Raw genomic sequence first — 14,680 nt, 5'->3', positions numbered from 1 at the left:
AGGGAGGGGATGTTGAAACTGTGGTAGAGTTCCAGTACCTTGGCAGCATCATGGCAGATGACTAATGCCAGAACAGATGTTAAGAGCCACATCAAGAAAAATTCTGCATTCGTCTAGCTGTATTCGGTATGGAAAACCTGAGATATCTCAACCAGGACTAAGCTTTGAATCTTTTATAGTAATGTAAAAGCAGTTCTCTTGTACAGATGCGAAACCTGGGAAGTTACGAAACAGATGACCAAGAACCTCCAAGTCTTCATCAACAACTGGCTTAGGCATATCCTGCAGATCCATTGGCCAGAGACCATCTCCAATGAAGAACTTTTGACGAGGACTGTCAGAACTTCCTGGGTATGGAGGAGAGGATGAATTGCATTCAAGAACAGGTAGCTACAGTAGGAATGAAGTTTAATAAATCTACAGATAAAGCGCAGAAAGTGGGGCTAGACAGGGCAGTGTGTGAGGAAGGAAGCACTCAGATGAAACCTTCAGGGCGATGAAGGGAGAAACCAAGGAAGATCTGGTGAAGAAGCGTCGTTGAAAAGATAAGGGAGGCTGGAAAATCCTGGGCAGCCAGGAGAGGAACTCTGTTACACCCCTCTGCACTGAAAGGGAAATAGGACATAAGTGAAAGTAAGTCAAATTATGTAGTCTCCTCTCTTTATTGGCATAAACTCCAAATTTTGAATGCACACCATCAATGCTGTTACTTTTAATTATGGGGTCCTCTCTAATGAAATATTCTAGAAGCTCTCTTCTGTCTTTCAATACCAGAAACAAGCTGACTTAGAACAAGCACATTTTCCCCCTACAATTGTGAACGCAGAATTTGAGAGACCAAGATCTCTCACAAAGTCATTTAGTTCTACCTGATTAAACAACTCCGATTTTCTTTCTCCTTAGTCTAATTTGCAATATTATCTTTCTTACTACTGGCATTGCAGTCTAATCAATTTGATGAAGGCATGGAATAGATTTGATGTACGAATGTTGAGACCATGTGGTACTGGTTGTAGGGTAGATTCATCACTTGGGTAAAGAATTTCATTTACATTTTTCCAGCGATATCTACACACTTTTACCATACAAATGTGTTAGTAAATTACATGGTTCTTCTCTCCTCTCCACACCAAAGCATAATGACTTCTGTTTCCTGCAATTCCATTTTATCAAAGCTGCAACACACGTATAGCAAATAGCGTAATGGACCTATGATTAAACATGAGTTCTTATGCCACTGCAAGTGTGACACATTTTCTTTACAAATACAGTTACAATTCCCCTGTGATCTTTTAAGAATAACTGAACTGCAAATAAAACAATACATTCAAATTACCTGCACGTATTACAGACACATTCACCATTATTACATTACTATGTTCACCAAAGAAATGTAGACAAATAGCCTTTAATACACTGTCCATTTTCCAATGTAGAAAACTATTGGGCCTCTTGACTGTATTACTTAGCTGTCAATTAATTAGGGTTGTGCAGTGCAAGTAAAAATAGGTAAACTGAAATACTGTTAAACTATACATTATGGAAAGGAAATGAGTTTCTATTTGGAATAGTTATGACAAAATGCATATTTAAAAATATTAAAAGTGTCATTTTCACAGCCTTATATTTTATTAGAAAGCATTAATATAGAAACATCCATTTTCCATAAATGAAGAGGAAATGCCTGTACAAATTGAGAATAGACAAGCCTGTACTCAGAGTTCACATCATATTTACAGCAACAAAGTTTACATTCACAGTCAAACAATTTGACAACATTTTAACATACTGAATTTTAAAGCTGGTACAAAAAGAGAAAAAGGCAGTCTTCTTCCACTTCATCTAGTAGTTCATCTCACTTCATCCCAATACCTGAAAAGAAAGGAAATATTTACCATAAAACCAATCAATTTTTTAGGGTTAAAACATTAGAAATATAAAAATGTTATTAATCAAGGAACAGGCTGTACTGTTGGTGAGATCTTGTGTTTACAGTTCGCTATGTCTTCTGGTATGGGCTAGATTTGTTACTTTCAGTGACCTGTCTCAGTCTCGTCCTGTGCTTAGACAATATGAAAGTGATAATGGTTATGACGTCCCTTATCCAGCCAGTCCGTTATGAATAATGTGAAAATTCTGCTCATAGTGTCAGATGGTGAGCGCATTTCATTGGGCTTGGTAGTCTGATATGTAATAGCAACGTCTGTCTACATGTGGAAAGCAATGAAAAATCACCCCACTCCTCTTTTCCCTAGTATGCCTCTTCAGTGAGGCCTAGCCCATGTACAACAGCTAACTGCAGAACTGTTGAGGATCAAACAAGCCCTTTGACTAAATACTCTATATAATCTGGGAACCATCAAAGGTATATGTACTCTGAAAATGTAATTATGCATTACAATACAGTAATATAAAGGGTAAAGATTAGGAATGCTGAAGAGGAATGAAAGTATTTTGGGTGTATCTGTCCCAGAAAGAGTACTGTGCTTGAAAATCAAAAGAATAAGATAGAAAGAAATATCAAAGTGGAATGATGGGGTGAAAGAAAAAACACAGGAAAAGAACTGAAGAGGGAATAGAAAACAATAAATACGTAAGAGAGTGGTTACAGATGAAACCTTGCGATGATCTTAAGAGTGGGAAGAAACTACATAGTCACAAAAAAAAAAGAAGAGTGAAAATGTCAATACCAGTGGCACTAAAAACCAGTTGCAAGGGGTATTTTCATGATTCACTGAATGCAAGGACAAAATACAATGACTGGAAAAAGTCTAAACAGCTGCTGCTACAGGAGATGAGGAAGTGACACTTAAAAATGAAATTGGTAAGGAGAAATGGTAAAAGACAGCTGGATCTTAGGGATTACAGCAAACATTTAATCTGATAAAAAATGAGAAAGGTCTTAAAGAGATTTGTTTGAGAGAATTAACAATACCTACTTTAAAGAAAGGAGTTGGGAAGGTAATAAATAGAGGAATTATAATTCATGCTGCTAAAATCATGGGATGAATGCGAGGAAAAGGAAACATAACCCAAGTAGTACAGTTTGGTTTCAGAAGTGGAAGACCAACAGTGGGCCCCATTTTCTAATACGAGGTCTAGTTGTTTAACCCAACAGTGTGGAGTGAAATTTATTCATTCTGGATAAATATTTCAGGTTCCCTATGTGAATCAACATCTATATCATCCGATGACCAGGCAGGCATCAATTTTTGAAAATGAGACAAAGTCTCATAGTCAACTGGCACTGCCAGTGGATCCAAGTAGCCTAAGCAGTGGCCTCAACGGTATGCACAAGTCATGCGTCTTGGTAAGTGTGCTATTTACCAACTGATGAGCCCAATTTAGCACACTGGGGTGAAACGATGGCAACCAGGAATGATGATTGATTGATGATTGTTATTTAAAGGGGCCTAACATCTAGGTCATCGGCCCCTAATGGTATGAAATGAGACGAAATGAAATGACAAATTAAAAAACCCAAAATCCTCCACTGACCACAATTCAAAACGTGAGGATGAAGAATGAATGGATGGATACGAATTTAAAACGATCAGTGAAACCGACCCACAGGGCCTCACATGCACAGAAGCTGGCGTAAAACAGTAGTATTACTGACCAAGGGACTGCTTCTATAGCACGATACTGAATTGATGACGCTTGTAGTCGAAAGGAGTCCAAAATCCAAGTCATCGGCCCCTCATAATGGTACTGATCGCTAGAGAAGTAGAACCATGGTATTTGTCATGTTGCAGTACTAATCAAGGGTAGCACAAACTCGCGGTATTCCACACATTATGGTACTACTGACAGCTAATGAAATTCCCACATGTATTACAGACCTGCTGTGTTTCGCACATTGCAGTGCCATCGACAGGCAACACAAACCTATGGTGTTCATCACGTAAGTGTACTAACCACAGGGACTCGTACTATCCCGTGGTGTTCCTCATATAGTAGGTACTAATCATAGGCAAGCCAGAACCATGGGTTCCGTCATCCCATTGTGTCGCTCATATAGTGCTACTAATCACAGGTACTGTAAAAGCCGTCGCACTCTCGTTTGCTACTAATCACAAATCTATTTGGTACCTAACATAGTGGTACTATGCACAAGTAAAAGCAACCCATGGTGTTCCCCGCGTGGTGGTACTAATCACAAGGAGTTTCATGGTTTTAATATAATCATCCCTTGGTCGCCCCTTTTTGATGCCTCTTATGACAGGCAGGGGATACCGTGGGTGTATTCTTCTTCTGCATCCCCCACCCGCAGGGGGTTGTGTGTTTAGTCCGCGAGAGGTACTTTATTTCCCTCAAGTCCGCCGGCAAGCCGGTTAGGACCCCCATATCCTCCACCCGGGACGCACCATGTGGGAGTATCACCTCTCCCCCATGCTACACCAGTGTAGTAGGTTCATGGCAATCAGGAATGAGTTAGCTGGAAAATTTATAATGTCCAATAATGGACTAACTATATTGGTATTATAAATTTAGCCATTTGGGACAAATATTTCAGGTTCCCTATGGGAATCAACATCTATATCATCTGATGGACAGGCAGGCATCAATTTTTGAAAATGAGACAAAGACTCATAGTGCATTGGCACTGCCAGTGGCTCCAAGTAGCCTAAGCAGTGGCCTCCACGGCATGCACAAGCCATGCGTCTTGGTAGGTGTGCTATTTACCAACTGATGAGCCCAATTTAGCACACTAGGGCAAACCGCTGGCAGCCAGGAATGAGTTAGCTGGAAAATTTACAATGTCCAATAATGGACCACCTATATTGGTATTATAAGTACTACGGTGTTGATCTAACAGCTCAAAGTTCCAGAGCTAAAATGACCAGGCTGCAGACAGCCGCGAATACTCCGGTGTCATTATTCCGTTTAAATGTGCACACTGCCCATTCCAATCACTGCCTGAGTGTAGGGATCGAATAGCTGGAATACTATGATGATCCAGTGTGTTACGTACCAGTAGTATCAGAAAATTTATGAACCACAGGAATGGCATGCTAAAGAAAAGAGAGATCTAACTGACCAGCTACTTCCTGCCAATATTCAGGCAGGCTGTTATACTCGATACGGAGCAGTAATCCCATCTATCGGAGATAAATGGCAGCAGAATACACAAAGCACGTCACAACAATGGCCAATGTAATGCTATTGTTGATAATCAATTTTATGAGCTTTCTATATTGGAGGCCTTCACATTTAGTTTTTTTCCAACTCTGTGATATTAGAGCATCTAATGTGAAGTGAGTCGTCCTTTCTTTCATGACTTCCTCTTGTGTTATTATTCAAGCGATCCTTCCTTCATAACTTTTTCCTCATTCTTATAACCATTTTCACATTTTCACAATTTAATAACCATAACCACCAATATTATTATAGGTGGTACGGTAAGACCGAATAAGACATACATAATCGGAAACTATATAACTCTATAACTTTTGTTATGTAGTACTTTTCGATCTGACCAATAATATAGGTAATTAAAAATTAAATTTTTGGCACCTTCCCTTAAACTACCATTTTAAACAGGGTGAATAAAATTATTTATAGCGTAGACTGTAATTCCTTATTCCCCATCTTTACATAAAATTCTGTTCACCCATTTTATTGTACCTCGGCGCTGATATGGACTTAGGAAAAAAAAAAAAAAAAAAAAAAAATCCAAATTCACGAATATTTCTGTTATCATAGCCAGTACGGTAAAAGTGTATAAGGCATAAATGATAGGAAATTTAATAATATATAACTTTTAGTTATGTAGCATTTATCGACAGGGCCAATAATAACAAATATTAGAGAATTAAATTTTAGGCCTTCCCCTAAACTACCATTTCATTCAGCGTGAATAAAATTATTCATGGCCTAGATTATAGCGACTTATTCCCCAACGTTATATACTGATTTTCATTAAATTCTCTTCAGCCGTTTTCTCGTGATGATCATACATACATACATACATACATACATACATAGACAGACAGACAGACAGAAATTACGGAAAATTAAAACATACATTTCGCCTTGTTACTGTGGCTACGACCGGTATGGAAATATCATTCTCTTTAAATTCTGAGCAATGTACAGACAAAACTCTTATTTTATTTTTACTGAGATAAATTAAAATTAGTCAGAATTGTCTCCAAAAGTCTCCTAAAATCTCTAGAAAAGTCACTAGCCATTACCATTGAAATTCTGTCACTAGACTCCATATCTAGCAGCTAGTCTCTAGAATCGACTAGACTTATGTGAACGAACACGAACATAGCACGCGAGAACGACAGATTGACAATCAATATACGTGTCGCGATATACAGGTTTCAATAAACATCGCACATTCGCGCACATTTCTGCCATTAATAAACGTCAATATTTCGTTTGAAAGCGGCCAATGAGCGAAGGACTTCTGGCCACTGGCGTAAAAAAGCTGAAATGGCGGGATTTGAAAACAAATGTTGAAGTTCACCAAAAAATAAGCTAAAATTGGGAGAAATAATAGAATAATCGGGAGGCGGGAAGAAGTGTCGAAAATTGGGAGTCTCCCACCTAATTCGGGAAAGTTGGCAGGTATGAATATGGTATCATAAAACAGTTTGGTGCACATACACTGACTGAGCAAATGTCATGGGATAGCGGAGCGCTGATGCGCAGGTGTGTTGTCTGCGCACCACACGCCCCCTGTGCCAGCGGCAGTTGTATAGGAGACCTTGTGAGCAGTGGGTGTGCATGTGACAGGTGTAACGTGGAACGGCGTCGTGAGCTGACACCGTTCGAACGGGGTATGGTGGTCGGTGTCCGACAGATGAGAAGTGAGATTGCGGAAGTGGTGCGGGAATTCGGCTTCACACGATCAACCGTGTCCAGGGTGTATCGTGAATGGTTGAATGCGGGTGTCACCGTCCACAACAGACGAACGACCGGCTGTTTAGCCACTCTCGATGACCGTGACCAGCGACATCTGAGACGGATTGTGAATAGTGACAGATGGGCAAGCGTGCAACAAATCACGGCTCAATTCAACACAGGCCGTGCTAGACACGTCTCCCAGTGGACAATCCGTAGGAACATGGGTTCTATGGGGTATGGGAGCCGGCGCCGCATACGGGTGCCACTGTTAACCCAGCGTCATTGGGCACGACGACGCGCATTTGTCGCCAGTCCCCAGGGATGGACACTGGAACAATGGCGTAACGTGATATGGTCGGACAAATCACGATTTCAACTGCACCATGCCGATGGGAGGCACTGTGTATGGCGCAGACCACATGAAGCGATGGATCCCGCCAGACTCGAAGGTGTGGTCTAGGGCGCTGGTGTGTCTGTTACGGTCTGGGGTGCATTTTCCTGGTATGGAATGGGACCCCTAGTTCTTCTGGAAGAAACTTTGAATGGTACGTGGTATGTTGAGCTGCTCGGAGACCATCTCCACCCATTTTTGGCCTTCCAGCGCCCAGACGGTTCTGCGGTGTTTCAAGATGATAACGCACCACCACATCACTCCCACGTCGCCAGGAACATGCAGCGGAGGTCCAACGACTGCCATGGCCACCCAGAAGCCCCGATATGAACCCTATCGAGCATATCTCGGATGTCCTGGAATGCAGGCTCTGTGCCATGGATCCTGCACCCACGAACAGACCAGCATTGGCAGCCGGTCTGCAAACGATTTGGTGTCAGCTGCGTCCAGAGGACTACCAGGGACTTGTCGACTCACTTCCATGGCGTCTCACTGCAGATCGCAGGGCCAGAGGCGGCCCCACATGCTATTAGGTGACTATCCCATGACATTTGCTAAGTGAGTGTATATGCTAGCCTTCAAAGGTCCAGTGAAAGCTCCTCCCGCATCCAGTGAAGGCTAGATTTTTAAATGCTCCCACTCAGAAGGCTTAATTCCTGGACTGTACTTCCAGTGTTCAAACGGAGCATTGTTAACATTAATAATACGATTGGTATAATGACCCACAAACTACTACCATGGTTTTCGAAGATGCCAAGGTGCTGGAATCTGGGCTGGGATTGAACCTGCCAACTTGAGCTCAGGAGGCCAGCACCCTTCCACCTGAGCTACTCAGCCTGGCAGCATTGTTCACTGTTACCTTCCAAAAGTTGTACTGGTGTGGTATGATAAGTTAGTTTGCTGAAAAACAGCTTGGTCTGTGCTTTGGAAGTAACACTATACATCTGTGTTAGTAACCACACTGCTCTCTGCAAATAGTCAAATAGAGAATTTATGTGAACAGCATGTTTGTTCAAAAAAGAACTGCCCAGCTGGAGTCTGGTCATTCGTGGTTGAAAAGGATTGTGTGCGTATATGTGTGTGCGCATTTATTGGTTCATTTTGAAATAAATTAGAGTGTTAAAACGAACAGTGTTTTATTTGTAACAATATGTAGGCCTATGTTAATTTTTAGTTGCCAATATTTCTTTTCATCTTCCTCATGTACTTCTGTTGTACATCACTAAGGTCTAGTAATGGAGGAGACATTCAAAAGAGACTCGGGGGACATAGGCACACACTTTGGCCATACCCAAGATCAGCGACCCGCCACCTCCAGACGAAAATCCCAGGTCTACGTTGGGGATGGGCCAAGAAGCTGAAGAGATGGGAACTCCACTTCCCCCATCCTGAAACTGACGCTAGCGTCATGGACGAAGGATAGCGTCGCGACATAGCAGCACTCCTCCGCTCCTGCCTTACAGAGCATTATTGCCACCAAATGCTAATGAAGCCTGATCAGGGAAAGATAATGCGAACCTCGTCCTGGAATGTACCGTCTAACCAGTTTCTATAGTCCGGGAGATACACGATGTTCGCCGATTGGCAATTTATCCATCGTGCTCGCCTAGGAGTGCTGCCACTCAACAGATGCTGGAGATATGACAGGGCGAACAATGACTGCCGTTGCCACAAGTGTGGCGATCTGGAAGAGACAATGGCTCATGTACCAAACCACTGCCGTCCTCATATGGGAACGATAGCGAGATGACAAAACGTGAACCTCGACAGATTGGTCAAAGCTGTACCTGCCAGGTCGGGGATATGTCATAAGAATCAACAGGTACCCTATGACGAGTTGACTGAGTCAGGTATCAACATCGCTCAGGATATCAGAGCACTAAGGCCCGACCTAGTTGTAATCAACAAGGACAAGAAGACCATCATAATAGTAGACTACACAATACCGTTCAGCGATGGATATGAATCACTTAAGAAGGCTCGTGAGCAGAAGAAAACCAAGTATGAACCAACTGCAAGGATTCTGCACGACGCCGGCTACAGTGACTTTGGACGCCTTCATTGTGGGCTCGCTCGGCACCTGGGACAGTGCTAACAACAGAACACTACAGAGCATGGGCATCATGAAGACCTACTCCAAGATGATGTCCAATCTGTGCATCTCGGACACGATACGTTGGTCGAGAGACATTTACGTAGAGCATGTGATGGGACACCGCCAGTACACATAGGCGACAGCGATGTAGTGTAGCGCCTTGATAGTGCGAGTGTTGTGAGTTAGGGCAGTGAAATGAAAGTGAGAGCGCCAATGCGCAACCGAATGATAGGCTGTGTACCAGTGAATGATTGAAAATAATGTTTAATTGCGTATTATTATTATTTCATATATGAGTATTATGTGAGTGAATGACAACAGAGTGATAGTATGAGAGAGTGAGTGTGTGTGATCCAGTGACTTGAGGGAGAGAGAGTGTGTGTGAGTATGAATGCTAGTGGCCATAGCACAACTTTCTATTATGAATTAAAGTTTGCTACTGTGATATATATAATTTGTAATTATATTATTTTATCGTGTATTATATGTTAGCATGAGTGAGTCAATATTAGGTAATACCAGGGTTGTGTCAACTAGGGTTTAGATCAGTTCAGGCCGACTGCCCAGTGCTCTGCAAAGGTCCAACCAATAAATTCTGTTAAGTTTAACCAGTGGGCGGGATACCTCCAGCCAACCTCATTCCCACTTACGCCTGTAAGGGGGTCATGGGGAGTAATGGGCGGGAGAACGTTGGACCATTCCAGATGCCTTCCTTTCTAACAAAACAAGATCAAATAGGTAAGACAAGACACTGATACTACTTAAGTCTGACTGGGCATGTAAATGACTAGGAATGTATAGAACGTGTGCTTAGTTCAGGGCCGAGTCCAACTATTCACTTACCCTCATAATACTGTGTATTATTTTACTCTACTATCAGCAAGAGCCACACAAACATTCAACTAGTCAACATATACACTGTGGACTCACCAGCTAAAAACTACTTATTAATGTGAAAAAAAAAACCCCACTCAATTATTTTCAGCATTTATCTGTTGTTGTTTGAGTCATCAGTCCACAGACTGGTTTGATGCAGCCCTCCATGCCACCCTATCCTGTGCTAAACTTTTCATTTCTACGTAACTATTGCATCCTACACCTGCTCTAATCTGCTTGTCATATTCATACCTTGGTCTACCCCTACCGTTCTCACCACCTACACTTCCTTCAAAAACCAACTGAACAAGTCCTGGGTGTCTTAAGATGTGTCCTATCATTCTATCTCTTCTTCTCGTCAAATTTAGATAAATCGATCTCCTCTCACCAATTCGATGCAGTATCTCTTCATTCGTGATTCCATCTATCCATCTCACCTTCAGCATTCTTCTGTAACACCACATTTCAAAAGCTTCTATTCTCTTTTTTTCTGAGCTAGTTATCGTCCATGTTTCACTTCCATACAATGCCACGCTCCACACGAAAGTCTTCAAAAACATCTTTCTAATTCCGATATCAATGTTTGAAGTGAGCAAATTTCTTTTCTTAAGAAAGCTCTCCCTTGCTTGTGCTAGTCTGCATTTTGTGTCATCCTTACTTCTGCCATCGTTAGTTATTTTACTACCCAAGTAACAATATTCATCTACTTCCTTTAAGACTTCATTTCCTAATCTAATATTTCCTACATCACCTGCCTTCGTTCGACTGCACTCCATTACTTTTGTTTTGGACTTATTTATTTTCATCTTGTACTCCTTACCCAAGACTTCATCCATACCATTCAGCAACTTCTCGAAATCTTCTGCAGTGTCAGATAAAATAACAATATCATCGGCAAATCTCAAGGTTTTGATTTCCTCTCCTTGGACTGTGATTCCCTTTCCAAATTTCTCTTTGATATCCTTTACTGCTTGTTCTATGTAAACATTGAAAAGGAGAGGGGACAAACTGCAGCCTTGCCTCACTCCTTTCCGGATTGCTGCTTCTTTTTCAAAGCCCTCGATTCTTATCACTGCAGACTGATTTTTATACAGAATGTAGATAATTCTTTGTTCTCGGTATCTGATCCCTATCATCTTCAGAATCATAAATAGCTTGGTCCAATCAACATTATCGAATGCCTTTTCTAGATCTACGAATGCCATGTACGTGGGCTTGTCCTCCTTGATTCGACCCTCTAAGATCAGACGTAAAGTGAGGAATGCTTCACGTGTTCCTACATTTCTTCTGAAGCCAAATTGATCTTCTCCCAACTCAGCTTCAACTTGTTTCTCCATTCTTCTGTAAATAATACGTGTTAAAATTTTGCAGGTATGAGATACTAAACTAATGGTGCAGTAGTTTTCACACTTGTCAGTACCGGCTTTCTTGGGAATAGGTATAACAACATTTTGCCGAAAATCAGATGGGACTTCTCCTGTCTCATACATCTTGCACACTAAATGAAATAACTTTGCCATGCTGGTTTCTCCTAAGGCAGTCAGTAATTCAGAGGGAATGTCATCAATTCCAGGTGCCTTGTTCCTATTTAGGTCGCTCACAGCTCTGTGAAACTCTGACCTCAAAATTGGGTCTCCCATTTCATCAGCATCAACAGCCTCTTCTCGTTCTAGAACCAAATTATCTACATCTTCACTTGATACAACTGTTGGATATGTTCCTGCCATCTTTCTGCTTTGTCTTCTTTCCCTAGAAGTGGCTTTCCATCTGATCAAAATAGGCAAATTTAGGCAAAACGAGAATGTGTTCTATTGACTGCAAATGACCTAAAACGTATAAATATTTAGAATCGTACAGCTTAGACCGAAAGAAGAAAAATGCAAATAGGCAAAATCCTCGGCGTACACATCACCACAGAATCCAGCTTGTTACGGGACAGATTTTCCCACTATTGCATAGCAACAGCTTCAGTCAGTTGCTGACTGTTAGGCGGAGGATTTGGATGGTGAGGAATTGCTCTCTTCAGTTCACGCCATGCATGGTCGACACAGTTCATATCTGCAGAACATGCTGGTCACACTGTTCGCTATATGCCATACGTCTCAAAGAACCAATAGAGCACTCTGGCTCGATGGGCATGAGAATTATCCACTAGTGTAAAGCCCTTGCCCACAGTTGGCAGCAAATCCTGTAACTACAGGTTCGAGGATGCTGTCTCTGTATACCAGACCAGTCATGTTACCTCCCTGGATACACATTAAGAGGCGCATGTCAACCAAACAAGATTCCACCCTGAGATATGGTAGAATCCCCCTTGCTGCTGATGGTGCTCTAGGATGAAGGGCCCATTCCATCTCTCATCGGATCATCTCCAGACTCCAATCCTCCCATTATATGGATGCAAGTTTATGGGGAAGTGCTCAGAAAAGAACATATGCTTCCACAGTTCCTCACGCCATGGGCTATAAGTTGTTGCCCACCTCACAGGAGCAGCTCTATGGTATGGTTTAAGAGGAGCTTTTGGCACAGCACTGACCTCCATGATATCAGTCTTCCATTATGCAGTAAATATCACACTGCCTGATCTGACACGTTTGCTCCGGTGCCCCTCCGAAAGTCCTGGCAGAAAAAGGTGGCACTAGCAGTGAGCCTACAACATGCTGGAAGCAACAAATACCAATCTTCCCTGTGAGCTGTTTTCTATGGGTATCCTGTCCACTGTTGACCAACAACGGTTTAGCTCTCCCTGAACTTTCTTCAAACACTGGAGAAATCACTCCAACAAGAGTGGCAAGATCCACTTGTCTCCATCCTTCTTGCAGCAATTCAACCTGGCAATTTCGATCCTGGTTCAGTCTGATGGCATTTGAAGATGCTCAAATACGTCAGCCTCATGGCAGTAGATTTAATGGCATGTAAAAGAACTCTTGCGGAACGAAAGTCACAATTCAAATGTAGTCAGTAGCAGAAAGGATACTCTTGGCATGTTTTCTTCAGTCCTAATGTGCATCTATACACCACTGACCTTTCAAGTGGCGATATTAACCCTCTGTCGGTCATAATATATAATGTTTCACGACAGTATGTAAAAAACTCGACTAACAAGTTAAAAAATTCCACCTTTCCACCACTTTAATAATCTTCGATGACTCTTACATTAAAAGAACATTAATCTATTTAAAAACGGTACAAGTTTTGTTTTCTTTTGAAAACATCTTCAGCCGTGTTCAAAGTTCAAGACCTTATTCCCACTTTAACAAATCCTCATCTTTTTAAAATTTGCTTTACATTGCACCGACACAAATAGGTCTTATGGAGCCACTCAACAGTCTCTTCCGATGCTTCGATAAGAGCATTTAATTTTCCTTCGTCGGCAGCCCTGAAGATGGTTTTCCGTGGCTTCCCATTTTTACACCAGGCAAATGCTGGGGCTGTACCTTAATTAAAGCCATGGCCGCTTCCTTTCCACTCCTAGGCCTTTCTTATCCAATCGTCGCCATAAATGTGTCGGTGCGACATAAAAAGTAGATAATAATAAATTATCATTTTCCTTCACGTTTCTTCAACCTGACTCCTCTTATTTCATTTGCTGTGCCAGTATCTATTTTCTCTGTCCAAAAATATCAAGACCGGGCAAGTTGGCAGTGCGGTTAGGAGCGCGCAGCCGTGAACTCGCATCCGGGAGATAGTGGGTTCGAACCCCACTGTCGGCAGCCCTGAAGATGGTTTTCCGTGGTTTCCACCAGGCAAATGCTGGGGCTGTACCTTAATTAAGACCAAGGCCACTTCCTTCCCATTCCTAGGCCTTTCCTGTCCCATCATCGCCATAAGACCTATCTGTGTTGGTGCGACGTAAAGCAATTAGCAAAAAAAATATATCAAGAAAAGCTAACACAGTACTTACCATATTATTTTTTTAGCAACTGCACATTTAATATAGTTTGTTTCTCTCCTTCTTTGGTTTTAGCCACTGACATCCTCTACCAATATTTCACTTTGGCTAAGAAATGGTCTATATCCCTATTTACTCCACAATAAATTCTTACATCCATGACATCTGACCCATGCCTCTTATCTATAGGGAGCGTGCACGGTCGCTCTCAGCGCCTCTCGCGGAAGAAATCGGTAACATTTCGGTGATCTTGTCTTGAGCGGTCAGTCCAGGCTGTGTAACTGTGGGTGTGAAATTGTGGTAGCAGTAGTGTATCAAAATGCCTAAATCAATTAGAAACTGTTGTGCAGTGAACTGCCACAACACACAAAGAAACACGCGTGGAAAAGGAATTACATTTCACACACATCTCTTGGTCGTCAACAGGAATCGGGCAGATGCAGAAAGTGGATTTCGGCTTTGGGAAGGATAAAGTAAGTACAGTAGGCTACTTTATTTCATTTGTGAAGTACATCACACATTTCATATCACACATTTCAAACATACCAGGTACACCAAGTCAAGAACC

At 41.9% G+C, this 14,680-nt stretch overlaps 1 long non-coding RNA gene across 1 annotated transcript in view; it reads right to left on the bottom strand.

Annotated features, from left to right (window-relative positions):
* Nucleotides 1-1,607: 1,607 nt before the first annotated feature.
* The window catches only part of LOC136862996 (uncharacterized), a 69,816-nt gene continuing 56,743 nt past the window's right edge, over nt 1,608-14,680 (bottom strand). Inside the window, exon 3 of the long non-coding RNA XR_010859109.2 lies at nt 1,608-1,872. This is a non-coding gene — a long non-coding RNA (uncharacterized lncRNA). The remainder of the gene's footprint in view (nt 1,873-14,680) is intronic.

Source organism: Anabrus simplex, chromosome 2 (genome assembly GCF_040414725.1).
Source record: "Anabrus simplex isolate iqAnaSimp1 chromosome 2, ASM4041472v1, whole genome shotgun sequence".
Taxonomy (NCBI): Eukaryota; Metazoa; Arthropoda; class Insecta; order Orthoptera; family Tettigoniidae; genus Anabrus; species Anabrus simplex.
The sequence above is the reverse complement of the archived record's forward strand: the minus strand, read 5'-3'. Positions and strand labels throughout refer to the sequence as shown.